General features: G+C 50.6%; 20 non-coding genes and 3 pseudogenes across 20 annotated transcripts; all 23 read left to right on the top strand.

Moving 5' to 3' along the window:
* Positions 1-115: 115 nt before the first annotated feature.
* On the top strand, positions 116-278 carry LOC135020189 (U1 spliceosomal RNA). The gene has a single exon (XR_010217656.1). It is a non-coding gene; the product is annotated as a U1 spliceosomal RNA (small nuclear RNA).
* A 671-nt stretch (positions 279-949) lies between these two features.
* LOC135020164 (U1 spliceosomal RNA) lies at positions 950-1113 on the top strand. The gene has a single exon (XR_010217637.1). It is a non-coding gene; the product is annotated as a U1 spliceosomal RNA (small nuclear RNA).
* Positions 1114-1265: 152 nt separating this feature from the next.
* LOC135020184 (U1 spliceosomal RNA) lies at positions 1266-1428 on the top strand. The gene has a single exon (XR_010217652.1). It is a non-coding gene; the product is annotated as a U1 spliceosomal RNA (small nuclear RNA).
* Positions 1429-2099: 671 nt separating this feature from the next.
* LOC135020048 (U1 spliceosomal RNA) lies at positions 2100-2263 on the top strand. The gene has a single exon (XR_010217533.1). It is a non-coding gene; the product is annotated as a U1 spliceosomal RNA (small nuclear RNA).
* A 152-nt stretch (positions 2264-2415) lies between these two features.
* LOC135020107 (U1 spliceosomal RNA) lies at positions 2416-2578 on the top strand. Its single transcript, XR_010217589.1, has one exon. It is a non-coding gene; the product is annotated as a U1 spliceosomal RNA (small nuclear RNA).
* A 671-nt stretch (positions 2579-3249) lies between these two features.
* Positions 3250-3413, top strand: LOC135020031 (U1 spliceosomal RNA). The gene has a single exon (XR_010217516.1). It is a non-coding gene; the product is annotated as a U1 spliceosomal RNA (small nuclear RNA).
* Positions 3414-3565: 152 nt separating this feature from the next.
* On the top strand, positions 3566-3728 carry LOC135020103 (U1 spliceosomal RNA). The gene has a single exon (XR_010217586.1). It is a non-coding gene; the product is annotated as a U1 spliceosomal RNA (small nuclear RNA).
* Positions 3729-4409: 681 nt separating this feature from the next.
* Positions 4410-4573, top strand: LOC135020065 (U1 spliceosomal RNA). Its single transcript, XR_010217549.1, has one exon. It is a non-coding gene; the product is annotated as a U1 spliceosomal RNA (small nuclear RNA).
* A 152-nt stretch (positions 4574-4725) lies between these two features.
* LOC135020201 (U1 spliceosomal RNA) lies at positions 4726-4867 on the top strand (annotated as a pseudogene).
* Positions 4868-5559: 692 nt separating this feature from the next.
* Positions 5560-5723, top strand: LOC135020235 (U1 spliceosomal RNA). Its single transcript, XR_010217688.1, has one exon. It is a non-coding gene; the product is annotated as a U1 spliceosomal RNA (small nuclear RNA).
* Positions 5724-5875: 152 nt separating this feature from the next.
* Positions 5876-6011, top strand: LOC135020128 (U1 spliceosomal RNA; annotated as a pseudogene).
* A 698-nt stretch (positions 6012-6709) lies between these two features.
* LOC135020039 (U1 spliceosomal RNA) lies at positions 6710-6873 on the top strand. The gene has a single exon (XR_010217524.1). It is a non-coding gene; the product is annotated as a U1 spliceosomal RNA (small nuclear RNA).
* A 152-nt stretch (positions 6874-7025) lies between these two features.
* LOC135020142 (U1 spliceosomal RNA) lies at positions 7026-7188 on the top strand. Its single transcript, XR_010217618.1, has one exon. It is a non-coding gene; the product is annotated as a U1 spliceosomal RNA (small nuclear RNA).
* Positions 7189-7859: 671 nt separating this feature from the next.
* LOC135020030 (U1 spliceosomal RNA) lies at positions 7860-8023 on the top strand. The gene has a single exon (XR_010217515.1). It is a non-coding gene; the product is annotated as a U1 spliceosomal RNA (small nuclear RNA).
* Positions 8024-8175: 152 nt separating this feature from the next.
* On the top strand, positions 8176-8338 carry LOC135020102 (U1 spliceosomal RNA). Its single transcript, XR_010217585.1, has one exon. It is a non-coding gene; the product is annotated as a U1 spliceosomal RNA (small nuclear RNA).
* A 671-nt stretch (positions 8339-9009) lies between these two features.
* LOC135020064 (U1 spliceosomal RNA) lies at positions 9010-9173 on the top strand. Its single transcript, XR_010217548.1, has one exon. It is a non-coding gene; the product is annotated as a U1 spliceosomal RNA (small nuclear RNA).
* A 152-nt stretch (positions 9174-9325) lies between these two features.
* Positions 9326-9461, top strand: LOC135020162 (U1 spliceosomal RNA; annotated as a pseudogene).
* A 698-nt stretch (positions 9462-10159) lies between these two features.
* Positions 10160-10323, top strand: LOC135020059 (U1 spliceosomal RNA). Its single transcript, XR_010217543.1, has one exon. It is a non-coding gene; the product is annotated as a U1 spliceosomal RNA (small nuclear RNA).
* A 152-nt stretch (positions 10324-10475) lies between these two features.
* LOC135020141 (U1 spliceosomal RNA) lies at positions 10476-10638 on the top strand. Its single transcript, XR_010217617.1, has one exon. It is a non-coding gene; the product is annotated as a U1 spliceosomal RNA (small nuclear RNA).
* A 646-nt stretch (positions 10639-11284) lies between these two features.
* On the top strand, positions 11285-11448 carry LOC135020085 (U1 spliceosomal RNA). The gene has a single exon (XR_010217568.1). It is a non-coding gene; the product is annotated as a U1 spliceosomal RNA (small nuclear RNA).
* Positions 11449-11600: 152 nt separating this feature from the next.
* Positions 11601-11763, top strand: LOC135020166 (U1 spliceosomal RNA). The gene has a single exon (XR_010217639.1). It is a non-coding gene; the product is annotated as a U1 spliceosomal RNA (small nuclear RNA).
* Positions 11764-12434: 671 nt separating this feature from the next.
* LOC135020063 (U1 spliceosomal RNA) lies at positions 12435-12598 on the top strand. Its single transcript, XR_010217547.1, has one exon. It is a non-coding gene; the product is annotated as a U1 spliceosomal RNA (small nuclear RNA).
* A 152-nt stretch (positions 12599-12750) lies between these two features.
* Positions 12751-12913, top strand: LOC135020194 (U1 spliceosomal RNA). The gene has a single exon (XR_010217659.1). It is a non-coding gene; the product is annotated as a U1 spliceosomal RNA (small nuclear RNA).
* Positions 12914-13582: the final 669 nt, after the last annotated feature.

The raw sequence follows: 13582 nt of genomic DNA, 5'->3' as shown, positions 1-13582 counted from the left end.
TCTTCCTCTAGCCTAGTTCCTCTTTCGAGAGTTCCTTTGTGCTGCCTCAGTTGGATCTCCTTCACTTGACAGGGGGGTACCCGAGCAGCGACCCTTCGCAGCTCTAGCCCAGCTCCTACTTACCTGCCAGGTGAGATACTATGATCATGTAGGTGCTTCTCCCAGGGCAAGGCTCACCCATTGCACTCTGGGTGTACTGCCCCTGTGATTTCCCCAAATGTGGGAAACTTGACTGCATAATTTGTGTTTCCCCTGGTCGGCTCTCGTATAATTCAGATCTCTTTGTCTCAGGTCTCTCTCCAGCCTAGTTTGCTGTCTGTTTCCACTTCTCTTTTCTTGAGCCGCTCCCTTCTATGCCCTTGCGCACTATCCTGACTTCTCCCGTCTGCTTACTTTGTGCCTTCCAACACACAATGCAAACTACAGGTAGTGCTGCAGGGCCCACACCCTTTTACTTGCCTCACAGAGCAGCTCTGGAGCTGTTACAGTGCCCAGCTGCTGCAAGAAATCATCTTGAATGCTTCAGGGGCTGGGGCATTGCCAACATGAGCCCCACACCGAAGGAGGGTGGGGGTGTTTAATGCGAACTAAGGGTCACACAAGCGCCGCAAAAGGCCGCCATGCCCTGCACGCCCCTTTTCTCTTTTCATATGCAGACGAGGGTTGAAGCCAACTTTGACCCACTGCTTGGATGGCATTACCATATGCAAATCCATCTGCTGCAGGCCTTCCCCCAGGAATGCTTGCACTAGTTGTTGCATTTGGTTTGTTGTTTGTGGGTGCTTCAGTATTAGGCAGCCTTCTGCCCTCCCATGTTCATCTGAAAATATGTGTTCTCCCTGCAGTTGTTGTCCCCACATGAGAGTTCCCTTGTGCTGCCTCAGTTGAATCTCCTTTACTTGACAGAGATGTGCCTGAGCAGCGGCCCTCCCCAGCCCTATCTCAAATCATACTTATTTTGCATAGGAGATACCATGGTCATGAAGATTGTTCTCCCAGGGTGAGGTTCATTCATTGCATTCTGGGTATGCTGACCCCTGTGATTTCCCCAAATGTGGGAAACTCAACTGCATTATTTGTGGTAGTGGAGGACTGTGTTTGTGCTTTCCTCTGGTCAGCTCTGGTAAAAGTCAGATTTCTTTGTCTCAGATCTTCCTCTAGCCTTGTTCTTCTTTCGAGAGTTCCCTTGTGCTGCCTCAGTTGGATCTCCTTCACTTGACAGGGGGGTGCCCGAGCAGCGACCCTCCCCAGCTCTAGCCCAACTCCTACTTACCTGCCAGGTGAGATACTATGATCAGGAAGGTGCTTCTCCCCGGGCAAGGCTCACCCATTGGACTCTGGGTGTGCTGCTCCTGCGATTTCCCCAAATGTTGGACACTTGACTGCATAATTTGTGTTTCCTCTGGTCGGCTCTCGTATAATTCAGATCTCTTTGTCTCAGGTCTCTCTCCAGCCTAGTTTGCTGTCTGTTTCCACTTCTCTTTTCTTGAGCCGCTCCCTTCTATGCCCTTGCGCACTATCCTGACTTCTCCCGTCTGCTTACTTTGTGCCTTCCAACGCACAATGCGAACTACAGGTAGTGCTGCAGGGCCCACACCCTTTTACTTGCCTTACAGAGCAGCTCTGGAGCTGTTACAGTGCCCAGCTGCTGCAAGAAATCAGCTTGAATGCTTCAGGGGCTGGGGCATAGCCAACATGAGCCCCACACCGAAGGAGGGTGGAGGTGTTTAATGCGAACTAAGGGTCATCCAAGCGCCGCAAAAGGCCGCCATGCCCTGCATACCCCTTTTCTCTTTTCATATGCAGATGAGGGTTCCAGCCAACTTTGGCCCACTGCTTGGATGACATCACTGTATGCAAATCCGTCTTCTGCAGACCTTCCCCCAGGAATGCTTGTACTAGTTGTTGCATTTGGTTTGTTGTTTGGGGGTGCTTCAGTATTAGGCAGCCTTCTGCCCTCCCATGTTCATTTGAAAATATGTGTTCTCCCTGCAGTTGTTGTCCCCAGATGAGAGTTCCCTTGTGCTGCCTCAGTTGAATCTCCTTTACTTGACAGAGATATGCCTGAGCAGCGGCCCTCCCCAGCCCTATCCCAAATCATACTTATTTTGCATAGGAGTTGCCATGGTCATGAAGATTGTTCTCCCAGGGTGAGGTTCATTCATTGCATTCTGGGTATGCTGACCCCTGTGATTTCCCCAAATGTGGGAAACTCGACTGCATTATTTGTGGTAGTGGGGGACTGTGTTTGTGCTTTCCTCTGGTCAGCTCTGGTAAAAGTCAGATTTCTTTGTCTCAGATCTTCCTCTAGCCTTGTTCTTCTTTCGAGAGTTCCCTTGTGCTGCCTCAGTTGGATCTCCTTCACTTGACAGGGGGGTGCCCGAGCAGCGACCCTCCCCAGCTCTAGCCCAACTCCTACTTACCTGCCAGGTGAGATACTATGATCAGGAAGGTGCTTCTCCCAGGGCAAGGCTCACCCATTGCACTCTGGGTGTGCTGCTCCTGCGATTTCCCCAAATGTGGGACACTTGACTGCATAATTTGTGTTTCCTCTGGTCGGCTCTCGTATAATTCAGATCACTTTGTCTCAGGTCTCTCTCCAGCCTAGTTTGCTGTCTGTTTCCACTTCTCTTTTCTTGAGCCGCTCCCTTCTATGCCCTTGCGCACTATCCTGACTTCTCCCGTCTGCTTACTTTGTGCCTTCCAACGCACAATGCGAACTACAGGTAGTGCTGCAGGGCCCACACCCTTTTAGTTGCCTTACAGAGCAGCTCTGGAGCTGTTACAGTGCCCAGCTGCTGCAAGAAATCAGCTGGAATGCTTCAGGGGCTGGGGCATTGCCAACATGAGCCCCACACCGAAGGAGGGTGGGGGTGTTTAATGCGAACTAAGGGTCATCCAAGCGCCGCAAAAGGCCGCCATGCCCTGCATGCCCCTTTTCTCTTTTCATATGCAGATTAAGGTTGCAGCCAACTTTGGCCCACTGCTTGGATGACATCACTGTATGCAAATCCGTCTTCTGCAGACCTTCCCCCAGGAATGCTTGTACTAGTTGTTGCATTTGGTTTGTTGTTTGGGGGTGCTTCAGTATTAGGCAGCCTTCTGCCCTCCCATGTTCATTTGAAAATATGTGTTCTCCCTGCAGTTGTTGTCCCCAGATGAGAGTTCCCTTGTGCTGCCTCAGTTGAATCTCCTTTACTTGACAGATATATGCCTGAGCAGCGGCCCTCCCCAGCCCTATCCCAAATCATACTTATTTTGCATAGGAGATACCATGGTCATGAAGATTGTTCTCCCAGGGTGAGGTTCATTCATTGCATTCTGGGTATGCTGACCCCTGTGATTTCCCCAAATGTGGGAAACTCGACTGCATTATTTGTGGTAGTGGGGGACTGTGTTTGTGCTTTCTTCTGGTCAACTCTGGTAAAAGTCAGATTTCTTTGTCTCAGATCTTCCTCTAGCCTTGTTCTTCATTCGAGAGTTCCCTTGTGCTGCCTCAGTTGGATCTCCTTCACTTGACAGGGGGGTGCCCGAGCAGCGACCCTCCCCAGCTCTAGCCCAACTCCTACTTACCTGCCAGGTGAGATACTATGATCAGGAAGGTGCTTCTCCCAGGGCAAGGCTCACCCATTGCACTCTGGGTGTGCTGCTCCTGCGATTTCCCCAAATGTGGGACACTTGACTGCATAATTTGTGTTTCCTCTGGTCGGCTCTCGTATAATTCAGATCTCTTTGTCTCAGGTCTCTCTCCAGCCTAGTTTGCTGTCTGTTTCCACTTCTCTTTTCTTGAGCCGCTCCCTTCTATGCCCTTGAGCCGCTCCCTTCTATGCCCTGACTTCTCCCGTCTGCTTACTTTGTGCCTTCCAACGCACAATGCGAACTACAGGTAGTGCTGCAGGGCCCACACCCTTTTACTTGCCTCACAGAGCAGCTCTGGAGCTGTTACAGTGCCCAGCTGCTGCAAGAAATCAGCTTGAATGCTTCAGGTGCTGGGGCATAGCCAACATGAGCCCCACACCGAAGGAGGGTGGAGGTGTTTAATGCAAATTAGGGGTCATCCAAGCGCCGCAAAAGGCCGCCATGCCCTGCACATCCCTTTTTTCTTTTCATATGCAGACGAGGGTTGAAGCCAACTTTGACCCACTGCTTGGATGACATCACCATATGCAAATCCGTCTGCTGCAGGCCTTCCCCCAGGAATGCTTGCACTAGTTGTTGCATTTGGTTTGTTGTTTGGGGGTGCTTCAGTATTAGGCAGCCTTCTGCCCTCCCATGTTCATCTGAAAATATGTGTTCTCCCTGCAGTTGTTGTCCCCAGATGAGAGTTCCCTTGTGCTGCCTCAGTTGAATCGCCTTTACTTGACAGAGATGTGCCTGAGCAGCGGCCCTCCCCAGCCCTATCCCAAATCATACTTATTTTGCATAGGAGATATCATGGTCATGAAGATTGTTCTCCCAGGGTGAGGTTCATTCATTGCATTCTGGGTATGATGACCCCTGTGATTTCCCCAAATGTGGGAAACTCGACTGCATTATTTGTGGTAGTGGGGGACTGTGTTTGTGCTTTCCTCTGGTCAGCTCTGGTAAAAGTCAGATTTCTTTGTCTCAGATCTTCCTCTAGCCTTGTTCTTCTTTCGAGAGTTCCTTTGTGCTGCCTCAGTTGGATCTCCTTCACTTGACAGGGGGGTGCCCGAGCAGCGACCCTCCCCAGCTCTAGCCCAACTCCTACTTACCTGCCAGGTGAGATACTATGATCATGTAGGTGCTTCTCCCAGGGCAATGCTCACCCATTGCACTCTGGGTGTGCTGCCCCTTTGATTTCCCCAAATGTGGGAAACTTGACTGCATAATTTGTGTTTCCCCTGGTCGGCTCTCATATAATTCAGATCTCTTTGTCTCAGGTCTCTCTTCAGCCTAGTTTGCTGTCTGTTTCCACTTCTCTTTTCTTGAGCCGCTCCCTTCTATGCCCTTGCGCACTATCCTGACTTCTCCCATCTGCTTACTTTGAGCCTTCCAACGCACAATGCGAACTACAGGTAGTGCTGCAGGGCCCACACCCTTTTACTTGCCTTACAGAGCAGCTCTGGAGCTGTTACAGTGCCCAGCTGCTGCAAGAAATCAGCTTGAATGCTTCAGGGGCTGGGGCATAGCCAACATCAGCCCCACACCGAAGGAGGGTGGAGGTGTTTAATGCGAACTAGGGGTCATCCAAGCGCCGCAAAAGGCCGCCATGCCCTGCACGGCCCTTTTCTCTTTTCATATGCAGATGAGGGTTGAAGCCAACTTTGACCCACTGCTTGGATGACATCACCATATGCAAATCCATCTGCTGCAGGCCTTCCCCCAGGAATGCTTGTACTAGTAGTTGCATTTGGTTTGTTGTTTGGGGGTGCTTCAGTATTAGGCAGCCTTCTGCCCTCCCATGTTCATCTGAAAATATGTGTTCTCCCTGCAGTTGTTGTCCCCAGATGAGAGTTCCCTTGTGCTGCCTCAGTTGAATATCCTTTACTTGACAGAGATGTGCCTGAGCAGCGGCCCTCCCCAGCCCTATCCCAAATCATACTTATTTTGCATAGGAGATACCATGGTCATGAAGATTGTTCTCCCAGGGTGAGGTTCATTCATTGCATTCTGGGTATGCTGACCCCTGTGATTTCCCCAAATGTGGGAAACTCGACTGCATTATTTGTGGTAGAGGGGGACTGTGTTTGTGCTTTCCTCTGGTCAGCTCTGGTAAAAGTCAGATTTCTTTGTCTCAGATCTTCCTCTAGCCTTGTTCCTCTTTCGAGAGTTCCCTTGTGCTGCCTCAGTTGGATCTCCTTCACTTGACAGGGGGGTGCCCGAGCAGCGACCCTCCCCAGCTCTAGCCAAACTCCTACTTACCTGCCAGGTGAGATACTATGATCATGAAGGTGCTTCTCCCAGGGCAAGGCTCACCCATTGCACTCTGGGTGTGCTGCTCCTGCAATTTCCCCAAATGTGGGACACTTGACTGCATAATTTGTGTTTCCCCTTGTCGGCTCTCGTATAATTCAGATCTCTTTGTCTCAGGTCTCTCTCCAGCCTAGTTTGCTGTCTGTGTCCACTTCTCTTTTCTTGAGCCGCTCCCTTCTATGCCCTTGCGCACTATCCTGACTTCTCCCGTCTGCTTACTTTGTGCCTTCCAATGCACAATGCAAACTACAGGTAGTGCTGCAGGGCCCACACCCTTTTACTTGCCTTACAGAGCAGCTCTGGAGCTGTTACAGTGCCCAGCTGCTGCAAGAAATCATCTTGAATGCTTCAGGGGCTAGGGCATAGCCAACATGAGCCCCACACCGAAGGAGGGTGGAGGTGTTTAATGCGAACTAGGGGTCATCCAAGCGCCGCAAAAGGCCGCCATGCCCTGCACGCCCCTTTTCTCTTTTCATATGCAGACGAGGGTTGAAGCCAACTTTGACCCACTGCTTGGATGGCATTACCATATGCAAATCAATCTGCTGCAGGCCTTCCCCCAGGAATGCTTGCACTAGTTGTTGCATTTGGTTTGTTGTTTGGGGGTGCTTCAGTATTAGGCAGCCTTCTGCCCTCCCATGTTCATCTGAAAATATGTGTTCTCCCTGCAGTTGTTGTCCCCAGATGAGAGTTCCCTTGTGCTGCCTCAGTTGAATCTCCTTTACTTGACAGAGATGTGCCTGAGCAGCGGCCCTCCCCAGCCCTATCCCAAATCATACTTATTTTGCATAGGAGATACCATGGTCATGAAGATTGTTCTCCCAGGGTGAGGTTCATTTATTGCATTCTGGGTATGCTGACCCCTGTGATTTCCCCAAATGTGGGAAACTCGACTGCATTATTTGTGGTAGTGGGGGACTGTGTTTGTGCTTTCCTCTGGTCAGCTCTGGTAAAAGTCAGATATCTTTGTCTCAGATCTTCCTCTAGCCTTGTTCTTCTTTCAAAAGTTCCCTTGTGCTGCCTCAGTTGGATCTCCTTCACTTGACAGGGGGGTGCACGAGCAGCGACCCTCCCCAGCTCTAGCCCAACTCCTATTTACCTGCCAGGTGAGATACTATGATCAGGAAGGTGCTTCTCCCAGGGCAAGGCTCACCCATTGCACTCTGGGTGTGCTGCTCCTGCGATTTCCCCAAATGTGGGACACTTGACTGCATAATTTGTGTTTCCTCTGGTCGGCTCTCATATAATTCAGATCTCTTTGTCTCAGGTCTTTCTCCAGCCTAGTTTGCTGTCTGTTTCCACTTCTCTTTTCTTGAGCCGCTCCCTTCTATGCCCTTGCGCACTATCCTGACCTCTCCTGTCTGCTTACTTTGTGCCTTCCAACGCACAATGCATACTACAGGTAGTGCTGCAGGGCCCACACCCTTTTACATGCTTTACAGAGCAACTCTGGAGCTGTAACAGTGCCCAGCTGCTGCAAGAAATCATCTTGAATGCTTCAGGGGCTGGGGCATAGCCAACATGAGCCCCACACCGAAGGAGGGTGGAGATGTTTAATGCGAATTAAGGGTCATCCAAGCGCCACAAAAGGACGCCATGCCCTGCACATCCCTTTTTTCTTTTCATATGCAGACGAGGGTTGAAGCCAACTTTGACCCACTGCTTGGATGACATCACCATATGCAAATCCATCTGCTGCAGGCCTTCCCCCAGGAATGCTTGCACTAGTTGTTGCATTTGGTTTGTTGTTTGGGGGTGCTTCAGTATTAGGCAGCCTTCTGCCCTCCCATGTTCATCTGAAAATATGTGTTCTCCCTGCAGTTGTTGTCCCCAGATGAGAGTTCCCTTGTGCTGCCTCAGTTGAATCTCCTTTACTTGACAGAGATGTGCCTGAGCAGCGGCCCTCCCCAGCCCTATCCCAAATCATACTTATTTTGCATAGGAGATACCATGGTCATGAAGATTGTTCTCCCAGGGTGAGGTTCATTCATTGCATTCTGGGTATGCTGACCCCTGTGATTTCCCCAAATGTGGGAAACTCGACTGCATTATTTGTGGTAGTGGGGGACTGTGTTTGTGCTTTCTTCTGGTCAACTCTGGTAAAAGTCAGATTTCTTTGTCTCAGATCTTCCTCTAGCCTTGTTCTTCATTCGAGAGTTCCCTTGTGCTGCCTCAGTTGGATCTCCTTCACTTGACAGGGGGGTGCCCGAGCAGCGACCCTCCCCAGCTCTAGCCCAACTCCTACTTACCTGCCAGGTGAGATACTATGATCAGGAAGGTGCTTCTCCCAGGGCAAGGCTCACCCATTGCACTCTGGGTGTGCTGCTCCTGCGATTTCCCCAAATGTGGGACACTTGACTGCATAATTTGTGTTTCCTCTGGTCGGCTCTCGTATAATTCAGATCTCTTTGTCTCAGGTCTCTCTCCAGCCTAGTTTGCTGTCTGTTTCCACTTCTCTTTTCTTGAGCCGCTCCCTTCTATGCCCTTGCGCACTATCCTGACTTCTCCCGTCTGCTTACTTTGTGCCTTCCAACGCACAATGCGAACTACAGGTAGTGCTGCAGGGCCCACACCCTTTTACTTGCCTCACAGAGCAGCTCTGGAGCTGTTACAGTGCCCAGCTGCTGCAAGAAATCAGCTTGAATGCTTGAGGTGCTGGGGCATAGCCAACATGAGCCCCACACCGAAGGAGGGTGGAGGTGTTTAATGCGAATTAGGGGTCATCCAAGCGCCGCAAAAGGCCGCCATGCCCTGCACATCCCTTTTTTCTTTTCATATGCAGACGAGGGTTGAAGCCAACTTTGACCCACTGCTTGGATGACATCACCATATGCAAATCCATCTGCTGCAGGCCTTCCCCCAGGAATGCTTGCACTAGTTGTTGCATTTGGTTTGTTGTTTGGGGGTGCTTCAGTATTAGGCAGCCTTCTGCCCTCCCATGTTCATCTGAAAATATGTGTTCTCCCTGCAGTTGTTGTCCCCAGATGAGAGTTCCCTTGTGCTGCCTCAGTTGAATCGCCTTTACTTGACAGAGATGTGCCTGAGCAGCGGCCCTCCCCAGCCCTATCCCAAATCATACTTATTTTGCATAGGAGATATCATGGTCATGAAGATTGTTCTCCCAGGGTGAGGTTCATTCATTGCATTCTGGGTATGATGACCCCTGTGATTTCCCCAAATGTGGGAAACTCGACTGCATTATTTGTGGTAGTGGGGGACTGTGTTTGTGCTTTCCTCTGGTCAGCTCTGGTAAAAGTCAGATATCTTTGTCTCAGATCTTCCTCTAGCCTTGTTCTTCTTTCGAGAGTTCCCTTGTGCTGCCTCAGTTGGATCTCCTTCACTTGACAGGGGGGTGCCCGAGCAGCGACCCTCCCCAGCTCTAGCCCAACTCCTACTTACCTGCCAGGTGAGATACTATGATCATGTAGGTGCTTCTCCCAGGGCAAGGCTCACCCATTGCACTCTGGGTGTGCTGCTCCTGCAATTTCCCCAAATGTGGGACACTTGACTGCATAATTTGTGTTTCCCCTTGTCGGCTCTCGTATAATTCAGATCTCTTTGTCTCAGGTCTCTCTCCAGCCTAGTTTGCTGTCTGTGTCCACTTCTCTTTTCTTGAGCCGCTCCCTTCTATGCCCTTGCGCACTATCCTGACTTCTCCCGTCTGCTTACTTTGTGCCTTCCAATGCACAATGCAAACTACAGGTAGTGCTGCAGGGCCCACACCCTTTTACTTGCCTTACAGAGCAGCTCTGGAGCTGTTACAGTGCCCAGCTGCTGCAAGAAATCATCTTGAATGCTTCAGGGGCTAGGGCATAGCCAACATGAGCCCCACACCGAAGGAGGGTGGAGGTGTTTAATGCGAACTAGGGGTCATCCAAGCGCCGCAAAAGGCCGCCATGCCCTGCACGCCCCTTTTCTCTTTTCATATGCAGACGAGGGTTGAAGCCAACTTTGACCCACTGCTTGGATGGCATTACCATATGCAAATCAATCTGCTGCAGGCCTTCCCCCAGGAATGCTTGCACTAGTTGTTGCATTTGGTTTGTTGTTTGGGGGTGCTTCAGTATTAGGCAGCCTTCTGCCCTCCCATGTTCATCTGAAAATATGTGTTCTCCCTGCAGTTGTTGTCCCCAGATGAGAGTTCCCTTGTGCTGCCTCAGTTGAATCTCCTTTACTTGACAGAGATGTGCCTGAGCAGCGGCCCTCCCCAGCCCTATCCCAAATCATACTTATTTTGCATAGGAGATACCATGGTCATGAAGATTGTTCTCCCAGGGTGAGGTTCATTTATTGCATTCTGGGTATGCTGACCCCTGTGATTTCCCCAAATGTGGGAAACTCGACTGCATTGTTTGTGGTAGTGGGGGACTGTGTTTGTGCTTTCCTCTGGTCAGCTCTGGTAAAAGTCAGATATCTTTGTCTCAGATCTTCCTCTAGCCTTGTTCTTCTTTCAAAAGTTCCCTTGTGCTGCCTCAGTTGGATCTCCTTCACTTGACAGGGGGGTGCACGAGCAGCGACCCTCCCCAGCTCTAGCCCAACTCCTATTTACCTGCCAGGTGAGATACTATGATCAGGAAGGTGCTTCTCCCAGGGCAAGGCTCACCCATTGCACTCTGGGTGTGCTGCTCCTGCGATTTCCCCAAATGTGGGACACTTGACTGCATAATTTGTGTTTCCTCTGGTCGGCTCTCATATAATTCAGATCTCTTTGTCTCAGGTCTTTCTCCAGCCTAGTTTGCTGTCTGTTTCCACTTCTCTTTTCTTGAGCCGCTCCCTTCTATGCCCTTGCGCACTATCCTGACCTCTCCTGTCTGCTTACTTTGTGCCTTCCAACGCACAATGCATACTACAGGTAGTGCTGCAGGGCCCACACCCTTTTACATGCTTTACAGAGCAACTCTGGAGCTGTAACAGTGCCCAGCTGCTGCAAGAAATCATCTTGAATGCTTCAGGGGCTGGGGCATAGCCAACATGAGCCCCACACCGAAGGAGGGTTCATCCAAGCGCCACAAAAGGACGCCATGCCCTGCACATCCCTTTTTTCTTTTCATATGCAGACGAGGGTTGAAGCCAACTTTGACCCACTGCTTGGATCACATCACCATATGCAAATCCATCTGCTGCAGGCCTTCCCCCAGGAATGCTTGCACTAGTTGTTGCATTTGGTTTGTTGTTTGGGGGTGCTTCAGTATTAGGCAGCCTTCTGCCCTCCCATGTTCATCTGAAAATATGTGTTCTCCCTGCAGTTGTTGTCCCCAGATGAGAGTTCCCTTGTGCTGCCTCAGTTGAATCTCTTTTACTTGACAGATATGTGCCTGAGCAGCGGCCCTCCCCAGCCCTATCCCAAATCATACTTATTTTGCATAGAAGATACCATGGTCATGAAGATTGTTCTCCCAGGGTGAGGTTCATTCATTGCATTCTGGGTATGCTGACCCCTGTGATTTCCCCAAATGTGGGAAACTCGACTGCATTATTTGTGGTAGTGGGGGACTGTGTTTGTGCTTTCTTCTGGTCAACTCTGGTAAAAATCAGATTTCTTTGTCTCAGATCTTCCTCTAGCCTTGTTCCTCTTTCGAGAGTTTCCTTGTGCTGCCTCAGTTGGATCTCCTTCACTTGACAGGGGGGTGCCCGAGCAGCGACCCTCCCCAGCTCTAGCCCAACTCCTACTTACCTGCCAGGTGAGATACTATGATCATGTAGGTGCTTCTCCCAGGGCAAGGCTCACCCATTGCACTCTGGGTGTGCTGCTCCTGTGATTTCCCCAAATGTGGGAAACTTGACTGCATAATTTGTGTTTCCCCTGGTCGTCTCTCGTATAATTCAGATCTCTTTGTCTCAGGTCTCTCTCCAGCCTAGTTTGCTGTCTGTTTCCACTTCTCTTTTCTTGAGCCGCTCCCTTCTATGCCCTTGCGCACTATCCTGACTTCTCCCGTCTGCTTACTTTGTGCCTTCCAACGCACAATGCGAACTACAGGTAGTGCTGCAGGGCCCACACCCTTTTACTTGCCTCACAGAGCAGCTCTGGAGCTGTTACAGTGCCCAGCTGCTGCAAGAAATCAGCTTGAATGCTTGAGGTGCTGGGGCATAGCCAACATGAGCCCCACACCGAAGGAGGGTGGAGGTGTTTAATGCGAATTAGGGGTCATCCAAGCGCCGCAAAAGGCCGCCATGCCCTGCACATCCCTTTTTTCTTTTCATATGCAGACGAGGGTTGAAGCCAACTTTGACCCACTGCTTGGATGACATCACCATATGCAAATCCATCTGCTGCAGGCCTTCCCCCAGGAATGCTTGCACTAGTTGTTGCATTTGGTTTGTTGTTTGGGGGTGCTTCAGTATTAGGCAGCCTTCTGCCCTCCCATGTTCATCTGAAAATATGTGTTCTCCCTGCAGTTGTTGTCCCCAGATGAGAGTTCCCTTGTGCTGCCTCAGTTGAATCGCCTTTACTTGACAGAGATGTGCCTGAGCAGCGGCCCTCCCCAGCCCTATCCCAAATCATACTTATTTTGCATAGGAGATATCATGGTCATGAAGATTGTTCTCCCAGGGTGAGGTTCATTCATTGCATTCTGGGTATGATGACCCCTGTGATTTCCCCAAATGTGGGAAACTCGACTGCATTATTTGTGGTAGTGGGGGACTGTGTTTGTGCTTTCCTCTGGTCAGCTCTGGTAAAAGTCAGATATCTTTGTCTCAGATCTTCCTCTAGCCTTGTTCTTCTTTCGAGAGTTCCCTTGTGCTGCCTCAGTTGGATCTCCTTCACTTGACAGGGGGGTGCCCGAGCAGCGACCCTCCCCAGCTCTAGCCCAACTCCTACTTACCTGCCAGGTGAGATACTATGATCATGTAGGTGCTTCTCCCAGGGCAATGCTCACCCATTGCACTCTGGGTGTGCTGCTCCTGTGATTTCCCCAAATGTGGGAAACTTGACTGCATAATTTGTGTTTCCCCTGGTCGTCTCTCGTATAATTCAGATCTCTTTGTCTCAGGTCTCTCTCCAGCCTAGTTTGCTGTCTGTTTCCACTTCTCTTTTCTTGAGCCGCTCCCTTCTATGCCCTTGCGCACTATCCTGACTTCTCCCGTCTGCTTACTTTGTGCCTTCCAACACACAATGCAAACTACAGGTAGTGCTGCAGGGCCCACACCCTTTTACTTGCCTCACAGAGCAGCTCTGGAGCTGTTACAGTGCCCAGCTGCTGCAAGAAATCAGCTTGAATGCTTCAGGTGCTGGGGCATAGCCAACATGAGCCCCACACCGAAGGAGGGTGGAGGTGTTTAATGCGAATTAGGGGTCATCCAAGCGCCGCAAAAGGCCGCCATGCCCTGCACATCCCTTTTTTCTTTTCATATGCAGACGAGGGTTGAAGCCAACTTTGACCCACTGCTTGGATGACATCACCATATGCAAATCCATCTGCTGCAGGCCTTCCCCCAGGAATGCTTGCACTAGTTGTTGCATTTGGTTTGTTGTTTGGGGGTGCTTCAGTATTAGGCAGCCTTCTGCCCTCCCATGTTCATCTGAAAATATGTGTTCTCCCTGCAGTTGTTGTCCCCAGATGAGAGTTCCCTTGTGCTGCCTCAGTTGAATCTCCTTTACTTGACAGAGATGTGCCTGAGCAGCGGCCCTCCCCAGCCCTATCCCAAA

Source organism: Pseudophryne corroboree, unplaced genomic scaffold, assembly GCF_028390025.1.
Source record: "Pseudophryne corroboree isolate aPseCor3 unplaced genomic scaffold, aPseCor3.hap2 scaffold_345, whole genome shotgun sequence".
Taxonomy (NCBI): Eukaryota; Metazoa; Chordata; class Amphibia; order Anura; family Myobatrachidae; genus Pseudophryne; species Pseudophryne corroboree.
The sequence above is the reverse complement of the archived record's forward strand: the minus strand, read 5'-3'. Positions and strand labels throughout refer to the sequence as shown.